Consider the following 12,523-nt stretch of genomic DNA (forward strand, 5'->3'; position numbering starts at 1 on the left):
CTTTCGTCAAAATATGTGAGAAAACCACGTTTTAAGGAAATCCCTCATCGAGAAAAATTATCTTCTTTTTCCTAAACAACAAGTTATAACTTGAAAAGCTTTAGTGTTGCGTGTATGTCTAAGCATGTAGCCTCAAAAGAGAATGTAAAGGAGAGTTTTTTCTCAAAAGAATATGTAAGAATACCACTTTATAAGGAAATACAGTGTTGCAGAGTAAAGACAACTACGTACATATTGGAAAGACTTTACGAGAAGAAATAATGCATCATACAAAATTAGATTGTATCTCCTAAACAACACATTGTAACTCGAAAAGATTTGGTGTGGTGTGTACGTCTAAATGTGTAGCCTCTAAAGAGAACCCACAGGAGAATTTTCTTTCCTCAAAATTTGTCAGAAAACCATGTTTTAAGGAAATCTCGCATCATGCGAAATCATCTTCTTTTTCCTAAACAACATGTTGTAACTCGAAAAGCTTTAGAGTTGCGTGTATGTGTAAGCGTGGAGCCTCAAAAGAGAAGGCACAGGAGAGTTTTCTCTTGAAAGAATATGTAAGAATACCACGTTATTAGGAAATACAATTTTGCAGAGTAAAGACAAATAAGAATATATTGGGAACACTTACGAGAAGAAATAACGCATCGAACAAAATTAGCTTGTATCTCCTAAACAACACGTGGTAACTCGTAAAGAATTGGTTTGGCGTGTATGTCTAAACGTGTAGCCTCAAAGGAGAACACAAAGGAGAATTTTCATTCGTCAAAATTTGTCAGAAAACCACGTTTTAAGGAAATACCGCATCGTGCGAAATTATCTTGTTTTTCCTAAACAACACGTGGTAACTCGAAAAGCTTTGGTGTTGCGTGTATGTCTAAGCGTGTAGCCTCAAAAGAGAATGCAAAGGAGAGGTTTTTCTCGAAAGAATATGTAAGAATACTACGTTATAAGGAAATACAGTGTTGCAGAGTAAAGACAAATACGTACATATTGGAAACACTTTACGAGAAGAAATTAAGCATCATACAATATTAGCTTGTATCTCCTAAAAAACAAGTGGAAACTCGAAAACATTTGGTTTGGCGTGTACGTCTAAAAGTTTAGCCTCAAAAGAGAACCCACTGGAGAATTTTCTTTCGTCAAAATTTGTCAGGAAACCACGTTTTAAAGAAATCCCGCATCCTGCGAAATTAACTTGTTTTTCCTAAACAACACGTTATAACTCGAAAAGCTTTGGTGTTTCGTGTATGTCTCAGTGTGTTGCCTCAAAAGAGAACACACAGGAGAGTTTTCACTCGAAAGAATATGTAAGAATACCAGGTTATAAGGAAATACAGTGTTGCAAAGTAAAGACAAAGACGTACCTATTGGAAACACTTTACGAGAAGAAATAACGCATCATACAAAATTAGCTTGTATCTCCTAAACAACACGTTGTAACTCGAAAAGATTTGGTGTGGCGTGTACGTCTAAACGTGTAGCCTCAAATAGAGAAGCCACAGGAGAATATTCTTTGGTCAAATTTGTCAGAAAACCACGTATTAAGGAAATCCCGCATCGTGCGAAATTATCTTGTTTTTCCTAAACAACACGTTGTAACTCGAAAAGCTTTGGTGTTTCGTGTATGTCTCCGCGTGTAGCCTCAAAAGAGAACACACAGGAGAGTTTTCTCTCAACAGAATATGTAAGAATACCACGTTATAAGGAAATACAGTGTTGCAGAGTAAAGACAAATACGTACATATTGGAAACCCTTAAATGTTACGAGATGAAATAAAGCATCGGACAAAATGAGCTCGTATCTCCTAAACAACACGTTGTAACTCGAAAAGATTTGGTGTGGCGTATACGTCTAAACATGTAGCCTCAAAAGAGAACACATACGAGAATTTTCTTTCGTCAAAATTTTCAGAAAACCACGTTTTAAGGAAATCCCGCATCGTGCGAAATTATCGTGTTTTTCTTAAACAACACGTTGTAACTCGAAAAGTTTTTGTGTTGCGTGTATGTCTCAGCGTGTAGCCTCAAAAGAGAACACACAGGAGAGTTTTCTCTCGAAAGAATATGTAAGAATACCACGTTATAAGGAAATACAGTGTAGCAGAGTAAAGACAAATAGGTACGTATTGGAAATCCTTAAACTTTACAAGATGAAATAAAGCATCTTACAAAATTAGCTCGTATCTCCTAAACAACACGTTTTAACTCGAAAAGATTTGGTGTGGCGTGTACGTCTAAACCTGTAGCCTCAAAAGAGAACCCACAGGAGAATTTCCTTTCGTCAAAATTTGTCAGAAACCACGTTATAAGGTAATCCTGCATCGTGGGAAATTATCTTGTTTTTCCTAAACAACACGTGGTAACTCGAAAATCTTTCGTGTTGCGTGTATGTCTAAGCGTGTAGCCTCAAAAGAGAACACACAGGAGAGGTTTCTCTCGAAAGAATATGTAAGAATACCACGTTATAATGAAGTACAGTGTTGCAGAATAAAGACAAATACGTACGTATTGGAAACACTTTATGAGAAGAAATAACGCATCATACAAAAGTAGCTTGTATCTCCTAAAAAACACGTTGTAACTCGAAAAGATTTGGTGTGGCGTGTACGTCTAAAGGTGTAGCCTAAAAAAGAGAACCCACAGGAGAATTTTCTTTGGTCAAATTTGTCAGAAAACCACGTATTAAGGAAATCCTGCATGGTGCGAAATTATCTTGTTTTTCCTAAACAACACGTTGTAACTCGAAAAGCTTTGGTGTTGCGTGTATGTCTCAGCGTGTAGCCTCAAAAGAGAACACACAGGAGAGTTTTCTCTCAAAAGAATATGTAAGAATACCACGTTATAAGGAAATACAGTGTTGCAGAGTAAAGACAAATACGTACATATTGGAAACACTTTAAGAGAAGAAATAATGCATCGTACAAAATTAGATTGTATCTCCTAAACAACACGTTGTAACTCAAAAAGATTTGGTGTGATGTGTACGTCTAAACGTGTAGCCTTAAAAGAGAACCCACAGGAGAATTTTCTTTCAACAAAATTTGTCAGAAACCACGTTTTAAGGAAATCTCGCATCGTGCGAAATTATCTTGTTTTCCCTAAACAACACGTTGTAACTCGAAAAGCTTTGGTGTTGCGTGTATGTCTAAGCATGTAGCCTCAAAAGAGAACACACAGGAGAGTTTTTCCTCGAAAGAATATGTAAGAATACCACCTTATAAGGAAATACAGTGTTGCAGAGTAAAGACAAATACGTATGTATTGGAAACACTTTACGAGAAGAAATAAGGCAACATACATTATTAGCTTGTATCTCCTAAACAACAGGTTGTAAGTCAAAAGGATTTGGTGTGGCGTGTACAGCTAAACGTGTAGCCTCAAAAGAGAACCCACAGGAGAATTTTCTTTCATCAAAATATGTGAGAAAACCACGTTTTAAGGAAATCCCTCATCGTGCAAAATTATCTTGTTTTTCCTAAACAACAAGTTGTAACTCGAAAAGCTTTGGTGTTGCGTGTATGTCTAAGCGTGTAGCCTCAAAAGAGAATGTAAAGGAGAGTTTTTTCTAGAAAGAATATATAAGAATACCACGTTATAAGGAAATACAGTGTTGCAGAGTAAAGACAAATACGTACATATTGGAAACACTTTACGAGAAGAAATAACGCATCGTAAAAAATTAACTTGTATCTCCTAAACAACACGTTGTAACTGGAAAAGATTTGGTGTGGCGTGTACGTCTAAACGTGTAGCCTCAAAAGTGAACCCACCGGACAATTTTCTTTCGTTAAATTTTTTCAGAAAACCACGTTTTAAGGAAATCCCGCATCATGCGAAATCATCTTCTTTTTCCTAAACAACATGTTGTAACTCAAAAAGCTTTGGTGTTGCCTGTATGTTTAAGCGTGGAGCCTCAAAAGCGAAGGCACAGGTGAGTTTTCCCTCGAAAGAATATGTAAGAATACCACGTTATAAAGAAATACAATTTTGCCGAGTAAAGGCAAATAAGTACATATTGGAAACACTTTAGGAGAAGAAATAACGCATCGGACAAAATTAGCTTGTATCTCCTAAACAACACGTGGTAACTCGAAAGGTTTGGTTTGGCGTGTACGTCTAAACGTGTAGTCGCAAAAGAGAACACAAAGGAGAATTTTCTTTCGTCAAAATTTGTCAGAAAACCACGTTTTAAGGAAATCCTGCATCATGAGAAATTATCTTGTTTTTCCTAAACAACACGTTGTAACTCGAAAAGCTTTGGTGTTGCGTATATGTCTAAGCGTGTAGCCTCAAAGGAGAATGCACAGGAGAGTTTTCTCTCGAAAGAACATGTAAGAATACAACGTTATATGGAAATACAGTGTTGCAGAGTAAAGACAAATACGTACATATTGGTAACACTTTACGAGAAGAAATTACGCATCATGAAATATTAGCTTGTATCTCCTAAACAAAAAGTGGAAACTCACAAACATTTCGTTTGGTGTGTATGTCTAAACGTGTAGCCTCAAAAGAGAGCGCCCTGGAGAATTTTCTTTCTTCAAAATTTGTCAGAAAACCACGTTTTAACGAAATCCCGCATCCTGCAAAATTATCTTGTTTTTCCTAAAGAACAAGTTGTAACTCGAAAAGCTTTGGTGTTGCGTGTATGTCTAAGTGTGTAGCCTCAAAAGGATATGCAAGGAGAGTTTTCTCTCGAAAGAATATGTAAGAATACCACGTTATAAGGAAATACAGTGTTGCAGAGTAACGACAAATACGTACATATTGGAAACACTTTAAGAGAAGAAATAAAAAACCGTACAAAATTAGCTTGTATCTCCTAAACAACAGGTTGTAACTTGAAAATATTTGGTGTGACGTGTACAACTAAACGTGTAGCCTCAAAAAAGAACTGACAGGAGAATGTTTTTTATCGTCAAAATATGTGAGAAAACCACGTTTTAAGGAAATCCCTCATCATGCAATATTATCTTGTTTTTCCTAAACAACAAGTTGTAACTCGAAATCTTTGGTGTTGCGTGTATGTCTAAGCGTGTAGCCTCAAAAGAGAATGCAAAGGAGAGTTTTTTCTCGAAAGAATATGTAAGAATACCACGTTATAAGGAAATACAGAGTTGCAGAGTAAAGACAAATACGTACATATTGGAAACACTTTAAGAGAAGAAATAACGCATCATACAAAATTAACTTGTACTCCTAAACAACACGTTGTAACTCGAAAAGATTTGATGTGGCGTGTACGTATAAAGGTGTAGCCTCAAAAGAGAACCCACAGGAGAATTTTCTTTGGTCAAATTTGTCAGAAAACCACGTATTAAGGAAATCCTGCATCGTGGGAAATTATCTTGTTTTTCCTAAACAACACGTTGTAACTCGAAAAGATTTGGTGTTGCGTGTTTGTCTCAGTGTGTAGCCTGAAAAGAGAACACACAGGAGAGTTTTCACTAGAAAAAGTATGTAAGAATACCAGGTTATAAGGAAATACAGTGTTGCAGAGTAAAGACAAATACGTACTTATTGGAAACACTTTACAAGAAGAAATAACGCATCATACAAAATTAGCTTGTATCTCCTAAACAACAGGTTGTAACTCGAAAGGATTTGCTGTGGCATGTATGTCTAAACGTGTAGCCTCAAAAGAGAACCCACAGAAGAATTTTCTATCGTCAAAATTTGTGAGAAAACCACGTTTTAAGGAAATCCCTCATCGTGCAAAATTATCGTGTTTTTCTTAAACAACACGTTGTAACTCGAAAAGCTTTGGTGTTGCGTGTATGTCTAAGCATGTAGCCTCAAAAGAGAATGCAAAGGAGAGTTCTTTCTCGAAAGAATATATAAGAATACCACATTATAAGGAAATACAGTGTTGCAGAGTAAAGACAAATACGTACATATTGGAAACACTTTACGAGAAGAAATAACGCATAGTACAAAATTAGCTTGTATCTCCTAAACAACACGTTGTAACTCTAAATGATTTGCTGTGGCGTGTACGTCTAAATGTGTAGCCTCAAAAGAGAACCCACAGGACAATTTTCTTTGGTCAAATTTGTCAGAAAACCACGTATTAAGGAAATCCAGCATCGTGAGAAATTATCTTGTTTTTTCCTAAACAACGCGTTGTAACTCGAAAAGCTTTGGTGTTGCGTGTATGTCTAAGCGTGTAGCCTCAAAGGAGAACACACAGGAGTGTTTTCTCTCGAAAGAATATGTAAGACTACCACGTTATAAGGAAGTACACTGTTGCAGAATAATGACAAATACTTACGTATTGGAAACCCTTAAACTTTAAGAGATGAAATAAAGCATCGTACAAAATTAGCTTGTATCTCCTAAACAACACGTTGTAACTCGAAAAGATTTGGTGTGGCGTGTACATCTAAACGTGTAGCCTCAAAAGAGAACCACAGGACAATTTTCTTTCGTCAAAATTTGTCAGAAAACCACGTTTTAAGGAAATCCCGCATCGTGAGAAATTATCTTGTTCTTCCTAAAAAACACGTTGTAACTCGAAAAGCTTTGGTGTTGCGTGTATGTCTAAGCATGTAGCCTCAAAAGAGAACGCACAGGAGAGTTTTCTCTCGAAAGAATATGTAAGAATACCACGTTATAAGGAAATACAGTGTTGCAGAGTAAAGACAAATACGTACTTATTGGAAACACTTTTAGAGATGAAATAACGCATCGTTCAAAATTAGCTTGTATCTCCTAAACAACAGGTTGTAACTCGAAAAGAATTGATGTGGCATGTACGGCTAAACGTGTAGCCTCAAAAGAGAACCCACAGGAGAATTTTCTTTGGTCAAAATTTGTCAGAAAACCACGTATTAAGGAAACCCCGCATCGTGTGAAATTATCTTGTATTTCCTAAACAACACGTTGTAACTCGAAAAGCTTTGTTGTTGCATGTATGTCTAAGCGTGTAGCCTCAAAAGAAAACGCACAGAAGAGTTTTCTCTCGAAAGAATAGTTAAGAATACCACTTTATAAGGAAGTACAGTGTTGCTGAGTAAAGACGAAAACGTACATATTGGAAACCCTTAAACTTACGAGATGAAATAAAGCATCGTACAAAATTAGCTTGTATCTCCTAAACAACACGTTTTTACTGGAAAAGATTTGGTGTGGCTTGTACGTCTAAACGTGTAGCCCCAAAAGAGAACCCACAGGACTATTTTCTTTCGTCAAAATTTGTCAGCAAACCACGTTTTAAGGAAATCCCGCATCGTGAGAAATTATCTTGTTCTTCCAAAACAACAAGTTGTAACTCGAAAAGCTTTGGTGTTGCTTGTATGTCTAAGCGTGTAGCCTCAAAAGAGAACGCACAGGAAAGTTTTCTCTCGAAAGAATATGCAAGAATACCATGTTATAAGGAAAACAGTGTTGCAGAGTAAAGGCAAATACGTACGTATTTGAAACACTTAAACTTTACGAGAGAAATAACACATCTTAAAAAATTAGCTTGTATCTCCTAAACAACACGTTGTAACTCGAAAAGATTTGGTGTGGCGTGTACGTCTAAAAGTGTAGCCTCAAAAGAGAACCCTCAGGAGTATTTTCTTTCGTCAAAATTTGTCAGAAAACCACGTTTTAAGGAAATCCCGCGTCGTGCTAAATTATCTTGTTTTTCCTAAACAACACATTGTAACTCGAAAAACTGTGGTGTTGCGTGTATGTCTAAGCGTGTAGCCTCAAAAGAGAACGCACAGGAGAGTTTTCTCTTGAAAGAATATGTAAGAATACCACGTTATTAGGAATTACAGAGTTGCAGAGTAAAGGCAAAAACGTATGTATTGGAAACACTTAAACTTTACGAGAAGAAATAACGCATCGTAAAAAAAAATTAGCTTGTATCTCCTAAACAGCACGGTGTAACTCAAAAGATTTGGTGTGGTGTGTACGTCTAAAGGTGTAGCCTCAAAAGAGAACCCACAGGAGAATTTTCTTTCGTCAAAATTTGTCAGAACACCACGTTTTAAGGAAATCCTGCATCGTGGGAAATTATCTTGTTCTTCCTAAACAACATGTTGTAACTCGAAAAGCTTTGCCGTTGCCTGTATGTCTAAACTTGTAGCCTCAAAAGAGAACGCACAGGAGAGTTTTCTCTCGAAAGAATATGAAAGAATACCACGTTATAAGGAAATACAGTGTTGCAGAGTAAAGACAAACACGTATGTATTGGAAACCCTTAAACTTTACGAGATGAAATAAAGCATCGTACAAAATTAGCTTGTATCTCCTAAACAACACGTTGTAACTCGAAAAGATTTGGTGTGGCATGTACGTCTAAACGTGTAGCCTCAAAAGAGAACCCACAGGACAATTTTCTTTCGTCAAAATTTTTCAGCAAACCACGTTTTAAGGAAATACCGCATCGTGAGAAATTATCTTGTTCTTCCTAAACAACACGTTTTAACTCGAAAAGCTTTGGTGTTGGGTGTATGTCTAAGCGTGTAGCCCCAAAAGAGAACGCATAGGAGAGTTTTCTCTCGAAAGAATATGTAAGAATACCACGTTATAAGGAAATACAGTGTAGCAGAGTAAAGACAAATACGTACGTACTGGAAACACTTTATGAGAGAAATAACGCATCTTGCAAAATTAGCTTGTAGGTCCTAAACAACATGTTGTAACTCGAAAAGATTTGGTGTGGCGTGTACGTCTAAACGTGTATCCTCAAAAGAGAACCCACAGGAGAGTTTTCTTTCGTCAAAATTTGTCAGAAAACCACGTTTTAAGGAAATTCCGCATCGTGCGAAATTATCTTGTTTTTCCTAAACAACATGTTGTAACTCGAAAAGCTTTGGTGTTGCGTGTATGTCTAAGTGTGTAGCCTCTAAAGGGAATGCAAGGAGAGTTTTCTTTCGAAAGAATATGTAAGAATACCACGTTATAAGGAAATACAGTGTTGCAGAGTAAAGACAAATACGTACATATTGGAAACACTTTAAGAGAAGAAATAAAAATTCGTACAAAATTAGCTTGTATCTCATAAACAACACGCTGTAACTCGAAAATATTTGGTGTGACGTGTACTTCTAAACATGTAGCCTCAAAAGAGAACCGACAGGAGAATTTTTTATCGTCAAAATATGTAAGAAAACCACGTTTTAAGGAAATCACTCAGCGTGAAAAATTATCTTGTTTTTCCTAAACAACAAGTTGTAACTCGAAAAGCTTTGGTGTTGCGTGTATGTCTAAGCGTGTAGCCTCAAAAGAGAATGCAAAGGAGAGTTTTTTCTCGAAAGAATATGTAAGAATACCACGTTATAAGGAAATACAGTGTTGCAGAGTAAAGACAAATACGTACATATTGGAAACACTTTACGAGAAGAAATAATGCATCATACAAAATTAGCTTGTATCTCCTAAACAACACGTTGTAACTCGAAAAGATTTGATGTGGTGTGTACGTCTAAACGTGTAGCCTCAAAAGAGAACCCACAGGCGAATTTTGTTTGGTCATATTTGTCAGAAAACCACGTATTAAGGAAATCCTGCATCGTGGGAAATTATCTTGTTTTTTCTAAACAACACGTTGTAACTCGAAAAGATTTGGTGTTGCGTGTTTGCCTCAGTGTGTAGCCTCAAAAGAGAACACACAGGAGAGTTTTCACTAGAAAGAATATGTAAGAATACCAGGTTATAAGGAAATACAGTGTTGCAGAGTAAAGACAAATACGTACTTATTGGAAACACTTTACGAGAAGAAATAACGCATCATACAAAATTAGTTTGTATCTCCTAAACAACAGGTTGTAACTCGAAAGGATTTGGTGGGGCATGTACGTCTAAACGTGTAGCCTCAAAAGAGAACCCACAGGAGAATTTTCTATCGTCAAAATTTATGAGAAAACTACGTTTTAAGGAAATCCCTCATAGTGCAAAATTATCTTGTTTTTCTTAAATAACACTTTGTAACTCGAAAAGCTTTGGTGTTGCGTGTATGTCTAAGCATGTAGCCTCAAAAGAGAAGGCAAAGGAGAGGTCTTTCTCGAAAGAATATATAAGAATACCACGTTATAAGGAAATACAGTGTTGCAGAGTAAAGACAAATACGTACATATTAGAAACATTTTACAAGAAGAAATAACGCATCGTACAAAATTAGCTTGTATCTCCTAAACAACACGTTGTAACTCTAAATGATTTGGTGTGGCGTGTACGTCTAAACGTGTAGCCTCAAAAGAGAACCCACAGGAGAATTTTCTTTGGTCAAATTTGTCAGAAAACCACGTATTAAGGAAAAACTACATCGTGCAAAATTATCTTGTTTTTCCTAAACAACACGTTTTAACTCGAAGAGCTTTGGTGTTGCGTGTATGTCTCAGCGTGTAGCCTCAAAAGAGAACACACAGGAGAGTTTTCTCTCGAAAGAATATGTAAGAATACCACGTTATAAGGAAATACAGTGTTGCAGAGTAAAGACAAATAGGTACGTATTGGAAACCCTTAAACTTTACGAGATGAAATAAAGCATCGTACAAAATTAGCTTGTATCTCCTAAACAACACGTTGTAACTCGAAAAGATTTGGTGTGGCGTGTACGTCTAAACGTGTAGCCTCAAGAGAGAACCCATAGGAGAATTTTCTTTCGTCAAATAATCAGAAAACCACGTTTTAAGGAAATCCCGCATCGTGCGAAATTATCTTGTTTTTCCTAAACAACACCTTGTAACTCGAAAAGCTTTGGTGTTGCATGTATGTTTAAGCGTGTAGACTCAAAAGAGAGCACACAGGAGAGTTTTCTCTCGAAAGAATGTGTAAGAATACCACGTTATAAGAAAATACAGTGTTGCAGAGTAAAGACAAATACATACTTATTGGAAACACTTTATGAGAAGAAATAACGCATCGTAAAAAATTAGCTTGTATCTCCTAAACAACACGTTGTAACTCGAAAAGATTTGGTGTGACCTGTACGTCTAAACGTGTAGCCTCAAAAGAGAACCCACAGGAGAATTTTCTTTGGTCAAAATTTGTCAGAAAACCACGTATTAAGGAAATCCCGCATCGTGCGAAATTATCTTGTTTTTCCTAAACAACGCGTTATAACTCGAAAAGCTTTGGTGTTGCGTGTATGTCTAAGCGTGTAGCCTCAAAAGAGAACACACAGGAGAGTTTTCTCTCGACTGAATATGTAAGAATACCACGTTATAAGGAAGTACACTGTTGCAGAATAATGACAAATACTTTCGTATTGGAAACCCATAAATTTTATGAGATAAATAAAGCATCGTACAAAATTAGCTTATATCTCCTAAACAACACGTTGTAACTCGAAAAGATTTGGTGTGGCGTGTACATCTAAACGTGTAGCCTCAAAGAGAACCACAGGACAAATTTCTTTCGTCAAAATTTGTCAGAAAACCACGTTTTAAGGAAATCCCGCATCGTGAGAAATTATCTTGTTCTTCCTAAAAAACACGTTGTAACTCGAAAAGCTTAGGTGTTGCGTGTATGTCTAATCATGTAGCCTCAAAAGAGAACGCACAGGAGAGTTTTCTCTCGAAAGAATATGTAAGAATACCACGTTATAAGGAAACACTGTGTTGCAGAGTAAAGACAAATATGCACTTATCGGAAACACTTTATGAGAAGAAATAATGCATCGTAAAAAAATTAGCTTGTATCTCTTAAACAACAGGTTGTAACTCGAAAAGATTTGGTGTGGCGTGTACGGCTAAACGTGTAGCCTCAAAAGAGAACCCACAGGAGAATTTTCTTTGGTCAAAATTTGTCAGAAAACCACGTATTAAGGAAACCCAGCATCGTGCGAAATTATCTTGTTTTTCCTGAACAACATGTTGTAACTCGAAAAGCTTTGGTGTTGCGTGTATGTCTAAGCATGTAGCCTCAAGAGAGAATGTACAGGAGAGTTTTCTCTCGAAAGAATAGTTACGAATACCACTTTATAAGGAAGTACAGTGATGCTGAGTAAAGACGAAAACGTACATATTGGAAACACTTAAACTTTATGAGATGAAATAAAGCATCGTAAAAAATTAGCTTGTATCTCCTAAAAAACACGTTTTTACTGGAAAAGATTTGGTGTGGCGTGTACGTCTAAACGTGTAGCCCCAAAAGAGAACCCACAGGACAATTTTATTTCGTCAAAATTTGTCAGCAAACCACGTTTTAAGGAAATCCCGCATCGTGAGATATTATCTTGTTCTTCCTAAACAACACGTTGTAACTCGAAAAGCTTTGGTGTTGCATGTATGTCTAAGCGTTTAGCCTCAAAGGAGAATGCACAGGAGAGTTTTCTCTCGAAAGAATATGCAAGAATACCACGTTATAAGGAAAACAGTGTTGCAGAGTAAAGGCAAATACGTACGTATTGGAAACACTTAAACTTTACGAGAAGAAATAACGCATCTTAAAAAATTAGCTTGTATCTCCTAAACAACACGTTGTAACTTGAAAAGATTTGGTGTGGCGTGTACGTCTAAACGTGTAGCCTCAAAAGAGAACCCTCAGGAGTATTTTCTTTCGTCAAAATTTGTCTAAGCATGTAGCCTCA

The sequence above is a fragment of the Apodemus sylvaticus genome, unplaced genomic scaffold (assembly GCF_947179515.1).
Source record: "Apodemus sylvaticus unplaced genomic scaffold, mApoSyl1.1 scaffold_153, whole genome shotgun sequence".
NCBI lineage: Eukaryota > Metazoa > Chordata > Mammalia > Rodentia > Muridae > Apodemus > Apodemus sylvaticus.